The sequence below is a fragment of the Dipodomys spectabilis genome, unplaced genomic scaffold (assembly GCF_019054845.1).
Source record: "Dipodomys spectabilis isolate Male_0828 unplaced genomic scaffold, ASM1905484v1 ptg000121l, whole genome shotgun sequence".
In the NCBI taxonomy this organism is placed as follows: domain Eukaryota; kingdom Metazoa; phylum Chordata; class Mammalia; order Rodentia; family Heteromyidae; genus Dipodomys; species Dipodomys spectabilis.
In genome coordinates this window covers 3,643,621-3,657,704 of record NW_024870798.1, presented here as the reverse complement: position 1 = coordinate 3,657,704, position 14,084 = coordinate 3,643,621, and the positions used below count along the sequence as shown (strand labels likewise).

At 34.4% G+C, this 14,084-nt stretch overlaps 1 pseudogene; it reads left to right on the top strand.

Moving 5' to 3' along the window:
* The first annotated feature begins 4,588 nt into the window (after positions 1-4,588).
* Positions 4,589-4,688, top strand: LOC122115595 (annotated as a pseudogene).
* Positions 4,689-14,084: the final 9,396 nt, after the last annotated feature.

The window sequence follows — 14,084 nt, the reverse complement described above, 5'->3', positions numbered from 1 at the left end:
AGCTCACAAAATATAATATCCTTATTAACATGAGATAGTAAAGACTTCTCTTATTACATTAGCCAAAAAGTTTTGGAATCAGAAAAGAATTGAGCAAATTGAAAAGGTAAGATAAGGTGTTCTTAGAAGCCCTAGCTAAAGCGTATTGGCTTCAGCAGTAGAAGGATTCCAAAACTTTTTGATATAGATTTTGTTAATATTTTTGCTACCTAAAGTGATTTTACAGAGTCTATTTGGCTCACTACAATGCAGAACAGATTGAATGAAGACATGAACATAAATTCCACATCCAAATAAAAGAGTTTAAAAAGAGAAACCATATACTTCTTCAGCTTCACTAGAATTGAAGCCAAGGAGGTGTGATTAATTGGAAATCAAGCAAGAACTATGAGGAGGATGTAGAAGTAGGACAAAGAAGAATTGTCCGTTGTAACAGACACTGTCATACAAGGTATGGGTGATTTAACTCTATTTTTCTCAATATATCTTGTTGAGCAAATGCAAGACCAAGAGAAAATAATCTATTGAAATAATTTAGGATAGAATAACTTTGTTCCTGATATGTTATCTAAGGAGAGACTTACGAGAGAAGATTAAAGTGGAGTATACTTCCTCTAAGCATCTTGTTACAAAATATATCTTTGAGGTTAGAAGTGATTGAACCAAAAAGTGGGGGAGTAATTATCTTGTGGCCCTTTAGACACAAGAAGACTTTCAAAGTAAAAGAAAAAAAGTATAGCTAAATATTTGTGATCACAGCTTCTTGGACTGATTTTATGGAGACAAAGTTTACATTAGAGTTTGTCCTCATTAAGATAGATGTTGGGTTTTCTTAGCAACCAAATGCAAGGGTGAAGTTTAATGGACTCTCTTAGATAACTAAACAGCATGGTAGAAAATAATGGCAAATAATATTTAGTAAATTAGTTTGGCTAATTACTTTGCCAGAACAAAGAATGAAAGATATAATTCAAAAACACTTGACTTAAAAGTATGAAGAAAGAGTACTGAAGAGAGATGAGAGAAAACATAGAGGACTCTTCTATCTCCAGTGGAGTAATGGGTTCTTGATCTTCTTTCTTCTATTCTATCTTCATAAGCTATCAAGTGTGGCTGAGGACTGGAGTATCCATTGCAGACAAAGAGAACTCACAGAAGAAAATATCTGCAGCAGATGTTGGTGTTTCTTAACCTTAGACAATCTATTTAAATCTCTTCAAAATTCTCTGCTACCCCAAACTGCCCACTTTGAACAACTTAGTTTGCTTTTCCCAAGACTACCCTTCATTAACTAATTAAAATTTTGAGAGGTCCATTCATCCACTCTAGAGATTGCTGTTTGTTTGTGATTTTTGTGTGTTTTTGTTTTTGTTTTTTTGTGTTTTTTAACTAAATCTCAAAAGGTTGTGCACGTGTATTACAATAAATATGTCCATCAAATTTCCCAATGCTCCTGGATCAGAGTGACTCCTTCTATCATTCTCAACCAACCTCTTCTCCAAGATTTATTTCAGATTTACCACTTCCTTTATCACATATGTACATTGAGTATTCTAGCTGTACTTGTCCATTGTTCCATTTTTCATTCATTCTATGGCTTTCCTCTCTGGTTTCAACTTCCTGATATTCATTCTGTTAAACTCTCTGTTAATACTTTGAAAGGTTTATATACATTCCATGGAGTTTCAATCCTGCTTATACTTGAACTGATGTCAGTTTATATTTCCATAATTCATTCATCTGAAATAACAATTTGCAAGACTGGAGACGTGAAGCCCCTAGACATGATTTTATTCTCATCCATTTGGAAGATTAATCTTTAGTCAACAAGAAAGATTAAAAATGGCTTAGAATATATTCCTAACTAACAAATTTTATAAACGGCGTTGTAATAGGGCTTGTGATTATTTTATTTTACATGGGATAATATTTTCTACTACCTATAAGTTTTGGGAAAAGAAGAAAACTACGATTTACTACTATAGAGGAATATGATAGAAACAAGACAGATTTTATGTATGTCACATCTCTGATGAGTACCCATATTCATGACTTTAAGTCATATTTCTTAGTATGTTAAACAGATAGGGAAAACATAAAACAACATATGATAAGGCAACTATTTGTGACTTTTTAAAATGTACCTTATTAAGTGATTAAATTTACTTTATTAGCTAGTGTTTGGGTTTGAATTATGGGAGGTTGATCTATTTAACACATTCCTGGAAGGCACCTACTGAACAACACAAATGTTGGGTGGTACTATTTCTACACTTTTATGAATGGTTGAACCTGTTTCGCATTAGTGATGGGTAAATAAATCAACTCTTTTGTAACTTGCACCCTAATCTTGAAAAGTTTGTAATGTCACTAATTATCATTGACTTGTCATCTGTTATTTTGGTGAATGTGATTTTAAAAGATTATTTGAAAAGGAATCTGTTTTCAGGAGATTAAATATAGGTTATCATTTGTTAGTGAATGATAACATTTTTATACTACAGAACCAAGTTTTACTGAATTACCAGTATTTTGAAGCATTAACGATTTTCTCAATTAATGTTTTTGTGAATTATATTTGATCTGTAAGTCAAGTTTTCCTAGCCTTGGTAGACCAATTATGGATCTATCGTTCTAGGAACTATTTTTTTGGCCTACTTATGCTGGACTGAAATCTTTCAGTAATTATTAGGAGAGGGGTATTAAAAATAATTTGTGACATTTGTTATCTTGTTCACTCATATGTGCTGGTCATTTGTAAATTGAAAGTTTGTATTACTGTACATTTTTTCAAATTTTGTGATCTCATCTTTCATTTTAAGTTGCCTTGCATTTCACATTTGCTTACTGCTAATTCCAGTGTCGTAAGGATTGAGATGGATTTTCAATTACTTTCTGTTGGCATGTTGCATGGGCCTAAATGAGAAGTCTTGCCCTTGTTACTTGATGATGGGGATAACTGAAACCTGGGATCCTAGGACCCATGTGTCCTGCAGAAGAATAATAAGTTTTAGACATCATATCAGCAAAATTTGGGTATAATCAGTAGGAATGCTTCAGAAATGTGTAGAAAAACATTTTGGAACCAGTGAATTAAAATAATAAACAGAGCAGGAGTGTAAATTCTCTTATAGATAAGAGGAAAACAATTTTTTTTAACAATGTGAATTCTGAAGACCAAGAACACTTACAATGTTTATACCGAAGACATTGCATTGATACTTTTCATATACTAATATATATTCTTTTTTTTTTGGTCGGCCGTGGGGCTTGAACTCTGGGCCTGGGCGCTGTCCCTCAGCTATTCAGCTCAAGGCGAGCGCTCTACCACTTGAGCTACAGCGCCACTTCTGGTTTTCTAGTGGTTTATTGGACATAGGAGTCTCACGGTCTCTCCTGCCCGGGCTGGCTTTGAACCGTGATCCTCAGATCTCAGCATCCTGAGTAGCTAGGATTATAGGCGTGAGCCACCAGCGCCCGGCCATATACTAATATATATTCTAAACACAATTATTTATATTCCAATCTATTTATTGTAATATATATATATTTGTCAAATTATCAATTAATTCTAGTAAGCTTCACTGTGTGAAATAAAATATCAGCACATATAAATATAAAATATATAACTATATATAATATAAAAAAGGCACATGTTTTGCAATGTTCTGTTGTGGTTAGGGTATCAAAGGCAACTGTGTTTTAAAGTATTATTCCATTATTTCTACCTCAGTGTTTGGTAGAGTTGGACCTAAAGCTTTACCATTTGTAGATTTACAGCCTAGAGGCAAGATGAAACACTGTGATTAAACCATTACCAATTTAAGGCCTAATATCAAGGAGAAACATATAGACTTCTCTTGTACCTATGAAAATATTTGGTGAAAGAAAGGCAGTAGTGTAAATTCCTGCCTGGTTGGATGGTAGCCAGGCCAGGACATTAGGTAATCATGCATATGAATTTATTTTCACCTTCTTGGCTTTAGCTACTTTTAAAATGTTAGGTATAACAAACAATTATATTTTGATAAAATACCTTCTAGTCTAAACGATTCTGTCTTAACTGTTCATTTCTCTATAATCCCTCTTAACTAAGATTAGTTTTGTTCCAAAAAGGAAATCTATGCTGTCAGGGTAAGATATTCTGGTTGGTCTGTTGCTACATGGAAGAAGAGTGAAGGGTCAGGTAGACATTTGTGCCAGTAAGACCTCATTTAGGAAATTTTAAGCTGCAGAAGTTTAGAAGTAGCTCTTAAGCAAGGCTTATTTTGAATCCATTAGCTCCACAAAGCTAACTCAGTTGATAAATAAGTACTTGAAAAGCCATCACCTTTGGATCTAGCTATAAAGTCTTCAAAGTATGATCAAATTTAATTGAAAAAGACTTAAAATAGTCATTGACAAAAAAAATTGCAAATGTGAGCAATCGACCAAACAATGTAAGTTTTCCAATATACACAGAATTTTAGAGAATTAAGATCAATAGCATTTTGGGAACAATAAGTTTTCCTGGTTACAAACAGTCAACCAAGGATATATGCCTTTATAAAGACTGCATCATTAACTATGTAAATTTACAGGATATGACATGCTTCAGCAGCACGTTTACCCAAATTACAACAATACAGAGATGAACATGGCACTTGTACAAGGATGATATGAAAATTTGTGAAGTATGCCATATTTTTCATTCTTCAGATGCAAGAAATGAAAAACAGTTATTAAAAATGATTACAAAAATACATGTAATTAATTGAACTAAAAGTTAGTTTGACATCAGTGTATTAAATCCTCACCTTCGAAAGGCCTTTACATAGCATAATCTTTACAAAACGTTTGAAATTAGATAACATCGTCATTTTATTCCAAAGAAATAACATACTATAAGGACCTAGGAAAAAAAGGAATGTTGAACTGTTTCTATATGGAATGCTATCTGAAATAACACATTTAAAAATGAACCTATATATTATAAAACAATGTAGAATTCAAACTATTATATCTAGGAGAGAATGAAATAGATTATGGATATTATACAAACAAAATACAGATTAGATTAAAATATACTTTTTTCAGACAAAAACCAGAAATATCTTTAGTTTCTGTACTACACATTTCAACAGATAAGTTAAAATGATTTCTGATTTAAAAACCACAAACTCTGCAGAAATCATTATAGATGTATACAAACAAATCTTGAATACATTTTGACATCAAAGTCAGGCAATTCACTTGAAGAATACCATGGAGTCCATGAATTTTTAAAGTAAGATATTGCTGCTGTTTGTATGGTGAAAATATTTTGTACGGACACAAGGATGGATTGGCATTTTTGAAATTTAAGAAACTTAACCAAACCATTATGACTTAGGAGAACAATTTTTACAGCTTTCCACAACTCCAAAAACGTAGTGATACATATTTATCCTTTTGGCAATATCAAATGCAGTTTCTTCAAAGTTCTTCAGACCTGGTTTGATAATTTGATAATATTCAATAGTAGGAGATCCAGCATATTTTTGCTATTTCTAGTCCAAACAGCAAGATGCAAGGGGGTCAAGAGGACTTTAGTTTGGGCATTGCGATATGCATCATGATGAACTAAGAAAGAATCCAGTCTGGTATTATTCCACATATAAGCACTGTGTAGGGATGTCCAGCAATTCACAGTTATTGCATGAATATCTGCCTTGAGCCACCAACTCATGGATAATATCTAAGTGTCCACTGTAGGATTCCCGATGAAGAGAGGTATATTCATCATCATTCCTAGTATTCACATGAGTGGCCTTTTTGGAAAGTAGTCTCTGTACTGTAGTAAGCTGATTATTTTCAGCAGCCCATAGAATAATTTGCTTGAATACTTCTCCATTTTTTCTGCGAATGATATCATTCCTCACTTTTTCTTCTTGTGCCTTGTCTTCATCAGAATTGCCTAAGCAGAGACATTGAGTACCAGTGGGAATCAGGTGCACATATATTCCCCAATAGTTCACGTTGGTTGAACTGCTCAGAAAAATCCAGTGAATATTCTACATCTGTTATTTCACCATGATTTTTTTTCTCTTTTTCCATTTTTACTATTCGAAATTATTCTAACTGGAGAGTAGAGAATTGATAGAGAGCAGAGGAAAGGATTTCCTCCATATAGAAAGGTACAGACTGAAAATGAGGACCAGTGGTGTCTTCATGTGCAGCTTATTCTAGGAACGAGAAAATATGAAATAATGCCTTCTATGTAAATGATTTGGGGAATGGCAGAGCAAAAAGTGAAATGATGCAACCAAAAATATAAAAGCAAAATAAATTAGGATAATTATGGAGCAGTCATATTATCTATGAGAATCATGAAAGGGAGAGAGGAAGAAAGAGACAGATGTGCAATGACCTAGCTAGCCACAAAATCCATGCCTCGGATCAATATATAGATCAAACAATTTTATTTTTTAAAAGAGATGGAAATAGAATTTATGTATTTACTTGAAATTAGTAAATACATTTTTAATAGCCTACATAAAGAGACATAGCTTTGACCAAATTACAGACAAGAATCTAAATCCCTGATAATTCTAGTAACAGAACTGACTGAAATCAGTTGAATATCACTTTTCCTGTAGAGTGAAGGAATAGGTCCAGGCTAGGAAAGCAGCTAGAGAAGGCAGACTGATTGTATCTTGAACAAAACTTTGTGGAAAATGGTATCAAGGATTACTGGTGATCCACTTGCACTGGTAGTGTGAATCTGAAATATTGCTTGCTGATTATGAACTATTGCTTTAATCATTGTATGTTCCAAGAAGAAAAGGTGATTTAATTGATAGCAAAGGATTAGTAATACACTTTGACTTCTCATTAAGCACCTTCAACCATCAAAATCACATGAAGACAATAGACAGGCCTACTTTTTTAGATGAAAACAGGTATCTTTAAAAATAAGGTAATTAAGTATTCCTACAAAAGACTTTTTTTTAGTACTGTATTATACAGTTTTTTTCTAATGTTGGGTAACAAATAATGGATCTATTAGAAAACTCTTAAAGCTCATATGTTCAATAGTGAGTTTTCTTATATTATATCATGGTATTTTTGCTCATGGTTTTAAGAAGAAATTTACTAGCTTAAATTTCTCACAGGACAATATCATCACTGTACAACTTGCTTCTATACTCTATGTTTTAAATTACTATCTAAGTATGTGCATTAGATAGCTATAGAGGAAAATCTAGAAGCCACACTGGTGGCTCATGTGTTTATCCTAGCTAATCAGAAAGATGAAATCTGAGGATTGTGGTTTGAAACCAGACCCAGCAAAAAAAAAATTCCATTAGATTCTGATTTGAAAGTAACCAGCAAAAGCTAGAAATGGAGCTGTGCGACAAGCAGTAAAATTCTAGGCTTGAGAAAACTAAAACAAAAAAACAACAAATTCTGGGACAGAACCAGGCCCTGAATTCAAGGCTAGTATTAGCACAAAACAAATGAATGAATTAATTAATTAAAATAAATTAAGTGGTCACATGTGGTGAGGCAAGTAAAATGTAACACCCATGGTGACTGGATTGTGTATTATTTTGTAATAAGGCAAATTAACGTTTGTCCAAATCACTAATATTTTATTTGTACTTTTTGTATTAAACCCTGAATTTAGCATGCATATATATGTGTGTACATGTGCACACATTTGTGTATGTGTATATGTGTGAGTGTGCTGTTGCAATGTTGCTTGACAATGTGGACAGGGTGAGGCTGAAAAGAGCTAACTGTGTTGCAATGTTTTTATTTATCAGTGTTCTGTCATGTCATTTCTATGGAGCCACTCTTCTGTACATTTTATTTGTCAAATAATAACATCATCATAATCAAAGCATATACAACATTTAGATTAAAGAGACCAATTTCAGCTCTGATTATATGTTAGGTAAGAAGATGCAGATATAATTAGGTAGTAAGTTATTGCTGTAAGATGACTGTCAGTACAAAATATGTATTTGACCTCTTAAATTGGTTATACTTTTAAGATATAATCATGGAGTGAGTTTGACCTACTTGACCAAAAAGGTATTACTCTCTGGTTATTCCTGTGAAACACAAGGTGGATAAATTCTATCCGGATTTCTGTTGAAAATAACTTTCTTTGTAACATCATATCTAATCTCACTAAGATAATCTACCCTGTATTTATTAAGTTTGAATATCCCATCATATGGACTGAAAATCAGTATTGTGGATATGCTTGTTAGATATACCTTTCAAAAACAAACAAAAAGCCTGTGTCACCTCCAGATTGTGGATGCATTTGAAGTTGTTTTGTACATGCAGTGGGATCTTCACTAATGGCCCTTTTTTGTGAGTAACTCTCATAACTTTAACAAATAAGGATTTTTGAATATTTTTTCCAATATAAATATCAACCCAGAGCTAGTCTTGCAATTTCTGAAAAGCCTTTGAATATTTTAGTATTATTTCACTTCATTGACTATAGGGCTAAATACATTTCTGAAATAAATATTATTAACATCTGAAGATGTAAGTGGGTATATAGGGTTTTTTATGCATCATTTTATGAAAACCCAGTTTTTATGAAAGTAAATGAAATAGAATAAAAGAGTATAAGTAAATTTGGTAAGCTAATTATTAGTATAACTTTGTTTTCTAGCAAGTTTTTTTAATGTAGATGATGCAGTTATTTTCTTTGTATATCTGTACTTCAGTTAGTTTTAGAATCTTTATAAGAATGAATTTGTGGAAAAAATAAATGTATTTGAAAATGATTAGGATTAATCTTGTGTTTTGTGTCCTACTCCCAAGAAAATGAGTTATTTTCAAGTGTTAATATTTTATGACTGAATCTTCAGTATCACAATAAATTTTGAAAAATATGCAGTAGTATTGATGTCTTTTTAAACCAATTGTATTCACAACTTGGAGAATCTTTAATTCATGCATAGGTCTTGTTGTCTATTATTTTTAACCTCTCGTTCCTACCATTAATGATAGGTGAGACTGCATTTTGGAAAAATATTTATCTGAGGTCAAAGGTGATTTTTATATCAGTCTTGCTTGTTAATAGCATTTTAAATAGTACATTTCTCTCAAAATGTTGGGTATAAAAAGCAATCAAAATACCTCTAATATTAAACAACTTAGGTGAGCTACAATGTGGAAATGATTGGTCCATAAGTCCTGCAGTCTGTTTCCATCAGCAATTGGGGAGGTCATTCCTTCAGTATGACTGTGTTAAAGAGAGATTGGGTCCCAAGGTAGTGCAGTGTTGTCATGGTATAGAATATGATTTCTACAATTTTGAGCTAGAAATCAGGAATGTTATAGTTTAGCAGTTCCTTTCACCAGGGAGGTATAAATTGATTATGAACTTGGAATTTTCATATTACAGTTACCTATTTCCTTTCTTTTTGTTTTTTGTTTGGTTAGTCGTGGGGCTTGAACTCTAGGCTTGGGTACTGTCCCTGTGCTCTTCCTCTCAAGGTGATCAATGTATGGCTTGAGCTACAGTGAAACTTCTGGTTTATTAGTGGTTTATTATAGGTAAGAATCTATCGAACTTTCCTGCCTGGGCTGGCTTTGAACCGCGTTCCTCAGATCTCACCCTCCTGAGTAGCTAGGGTTACAGGTAGACCCACCGGCATCAGGCTTATTTTCTTATTTTCTAACAAAGATAAAGTGAAATATTATTAGAATGTGGACAATAATTCTGGGAAATTTTCCTAGAATTAGTAGACTACGTGCTGGTATTTTAGTCATAATTTAGAATGAAGTTATTTGATACGGTGGGAATGGGGCTCAGGCTAAGATTTACCATTTGTGCAATGTTGTACTAGTAATTCCAACTCTGAAGACTTCAATATCATCATCTGATAATTAGAAATGGAAGTAGTTCTACTTTATGGGATTATTGTGAGGATTAAATTAGGTACCATAGATAACATACTTGGAAAAACGATCAGCATTTCATCCTTTCTACCTGTTATTTTATCATTTGATGAATTCTAAATTTTTTACTGTAATTTTTATAATATGTCTCTTTAGGATATGAACCTAAACAATAATCTAATACTACAGAGTTGAGGGAGATGAATTGCCCTCCTGAATAATTTACTTTTGGATCAAATAAAAGGAGGCTTGCAAAAAGAGAATAGACTTTAGAGAAACATGATGAGTTGATGTAAATAGCTGCTTAGCTGATTTTGTTAATTTGTGAACTAATTCAGGGAAACAGAGTACAACAAGGTAAAAAAAATAAAGAAGGTCATATTGAAATACTCATTGGTGTGTTTGTGTGTTCACGCACACGTGGGTACGCACATGCACATATGCAGATGCTCATGCCTGTATTCATCATTCCTGAAGTGTGATACTGCCTGGGCACTATCCCTAAGATTCTGTGCCCAAGGATAATTGTCTACCACTATTCCATTCTGATTTTTTAGAGATAATCACATATATTTTCATGATTGGACTGGCTTTGAACAGTCATCTTCAGATCTCAGCCTCCTGAGTAGCTAGCTAAGCTGATTCAGCCTCTGAGTTTCTAGTTAAAATTCTGACTGTCCTGTATGCTTCACTGCTCTTTTATTCTTTTCTTTGCGGTAATCAGAAGCGTAACTCATATATGTCTAATTGCTTTAAAAATAATGTTACTGCTTGGCACCAGGGCCTCCCATCTCTACTCTTAACTATTTAGGAGGCTTGAGAACAGATCCCAGGCCAAATTTTAGTGGACTTTCTTCTCAATCTATAGCTGGGTGCATTGGATCATTTCCACCATCCTGCACTATCTAAGAACTAAGATTGGAAGGACTGCAGGATCCAGACCAGCTAAGGTCGGAAGCTAGACAAGTTGGTGTACAACTCTGATGCCATTGATGATTGGAAGTTTAAAAGGACAGATAAGGTGCATGTTCTTGTAGAAAGGGAATCACTATTCTAAAATTAACCACTGATATCATGCCAGCCTAACAAGAAAAATACCCAAAGTTGAAATCCCCACAATTTTCCACAATCAAAATAATTATATACATTAACATCCCAAAACTTAGTACAATGTGTCCTTTATTCTAATATCTTTATCAGATTATCATACGATGTGACAGAATAGTTCTACATTATATTATGATATATTTAAAAACACCTAGAAAATTCTTTCTCATTTATGAAGTGCAAAAGAATGGTAAATTACCTCATTTCTTACATATTTGAGTATCACTAAAAATTCTTCTAGAAAAAGTTCTGGGAAGATGGCAGAGGAGAAGCTGGAGGCTAAACAAGCTCTTGCATAGAAAGCAGTTTTATTGTTCCAGTGAACAGTCCTAAGCCAGACAGTCACACCAAGTGTGCCATCACAGGAAGACAGTTAGTCCAGAGAGTGAAAATCCAGGCAAGGAGACAGATCTGAGCGCTTGCCAGCGGCGGTGGTTGCTGTGGCCAGCCTTAGACGCCGTACCTGCAACACAGAGAGTCCAGGACAAAGGCTCCAGACGCAACAGGTGAGCGGATTCTACTCAACCCCAACAAAAGCTGACTAGAAGCAGATATCTTCATCCTGCATTTCGCAGACAAGGGACAACCTAGGAACCAAGACTTGGTGTGAGTAGAAGCCTGACATCCTCATTCCTTCTCAGGGAACAGAGGAGGGAAGGCCACCCTTCCCCCGTCACTACCAGAGACCTTTGATACTGACAAAGGCCTGGATGAGCAGCTAGCTCCAACTCAGGCCTTGGAAGAAAACAAGAGTCATGTAGCAAGTCACAGGAACCTAACCTGTCCTGCTAGGCTCAGCCCCACCCAGGGAAAAGTCACCCAGCCTGGGGAGAGCAAGTTCTGACAGCCCCAGGAGTAGATGTCTTCACTGGATAAACAGAGCCAGAGGCTGCCCCTCCCTACAGCAGACTTGACAATCAATTGAAATTCAGTAAACTTAAACCCTGAGAAAGGCTCCAGGCTGGGCTCTGTGAGTGTCTCACAAGCTAGCCCCTCAGGGAAAAGCTACTGTTTGCTGAAAGGCCTCAACTCTATCCAGAACCTAGCCTCATCACAGTATCTCCAAACTAGAGGAAACAGCCATCTCCCACTTTTTTGATACTCACAGCAGATCTCCCTCCCATTGAATAAGCCTGGGATGAGGATCACAAAATCCTGGGTAATGCAGAGCATTTTTCTACCTGCTCAAACTAACCAACTTAAGAAACCAACCAAGCCACAGGAAAATCAAACACCACAAAACGACCAAAGACTCCAACTAGAGACTGGTTAATGACACAAGGGAGATACAGGATCTTCCCATCCCCCCAAAAAAATCAAAGAACTCTTTTTTTAGTTTTTTATAAAAAATTTTTTCCTAAAACATTTTTTTAATTTTAATTTTTAACATTTAAAATAAATTTGTTTCCTATTAACTTTTTTTTCTTCCTTTTATAATTTTTATTTTCGGGGTATAAGTGTGTGTGGTTTTTTCTTGTGTTTTTTCTTTTCTCTATAACTTTTTTTTGTTTAGCTCTACTAACCTTTGATCTTTTTTTTTCTTTCCTTCTCATTCTTTTCACAATTTCTTTTCTTTTGTTCTTCTTTACGTGACTTAATTGCTATTCTGCTCATCCTCAGATATACCCATAGTTTATTATTAGACCTTATCACCCATTGTGTACCCACTTAATCCAGAAATTTATTACTCAATTCAAAACCAGCACTACTTCTTTATATCTATATAATATTTTAAGCATTTCTAATTTTAAGTTTTTCATATCTACTTTCTAGCCCTACCCTTATCTTATTCTATACAATTTCTTCTCTGAATATTATGTCTGTATTTTGCATAATTTTTAAGTTTTTAAGTGTTTCACTTTTTAATTTTTAATATTTTTTCTTCTATTTTTTTCTTGTCTCATTTTTTCTCTTTCTTTTCTTTTTTCTCTCTTTCTCTACTATCATTCTATTCAACCTATTTCCCGCTTTGAGATTAAGACTTTGTTAAGTTTACTCACCCTCTGCCTTTCCACATCCCTGTATTCCTATTTTTACCCATATCTCTCCCTAAACCTGATAATTTCTGGTTTGCAAAATTCTTCTTTGTGGTTCGTAGCCCATTAATACATAGTTCTTTGATGTTGAATAGATATATCTGTTGAACTAAAGTGTATCTTCAGACTTTTACGATCCAACTACAGACTTTGTTTGATGCTTAACTTAAGATAGTGTTCTAGCACAAAACTGGTGTTAATTTCATCCCAAATGTGGAGGGCAAGCCAGAAAAACACAAGACAAATGGCAAGTTCGAGTATCCAAACCCACTCATGATACTCAGGGGACAGAACAGATAATGAATAATCCACTGGAGAGTTCCCAAAAAGCTCTACAATCACTACTGGAAAACATGGTAAATGAAAAGATTGAAAACCTAAAAAGGAAACTGTATGAATGTGATAGGGAGAGAGAGAAGACAAACCAAAGGTCAATACAGGAATATCATGAGCGTGAGAAAGCTACTCAAAGATTGATACAAGAATTGCGTGAGCAGCTAGAGAACACTCAAAGAGAAATAAAGAAATGGCATGAGCAGGCTGAGACCAGTCAAAGAGATAGACAGGATTTGGGGGAACTGGCCTAGGACAGACAAAGAGAAAGTCAGGAATGGCGTGAGCAGGCTAAAAATACTCAAAGAGAGCAACAGGAATCACATGAACGTGAGGAATCTAATCAAAGAGTAATTCAGAAATTGAGAGATCAGGATGAGAATACAAAAAGGCAATCATGGAATCTATAAATAGAGAGCTGAAAGAACTCAGGGAGTCCACAAAGAGAATGCTGAATGCAAACCAACAGAAGGAATGGGAGTCCAAGGAAACCATAACCAATCAACTAGGTGATTTGATAATAAAAACTGAACACCAAATTAAGGAAGCAAAGAAGTTCATACAAGATCTAAAACAAAGCTCCAACAAAGAATTTGAAGCCATCAAAGCCAACCAATTAGAAGGAAAAGAAATAAAAAACAAAGTAGAAAGTCTTGACAGTAGGTTAGACCATGCAGAAGATTGAATCTCGGGGATTGAAGACAGCCTAGATATTAT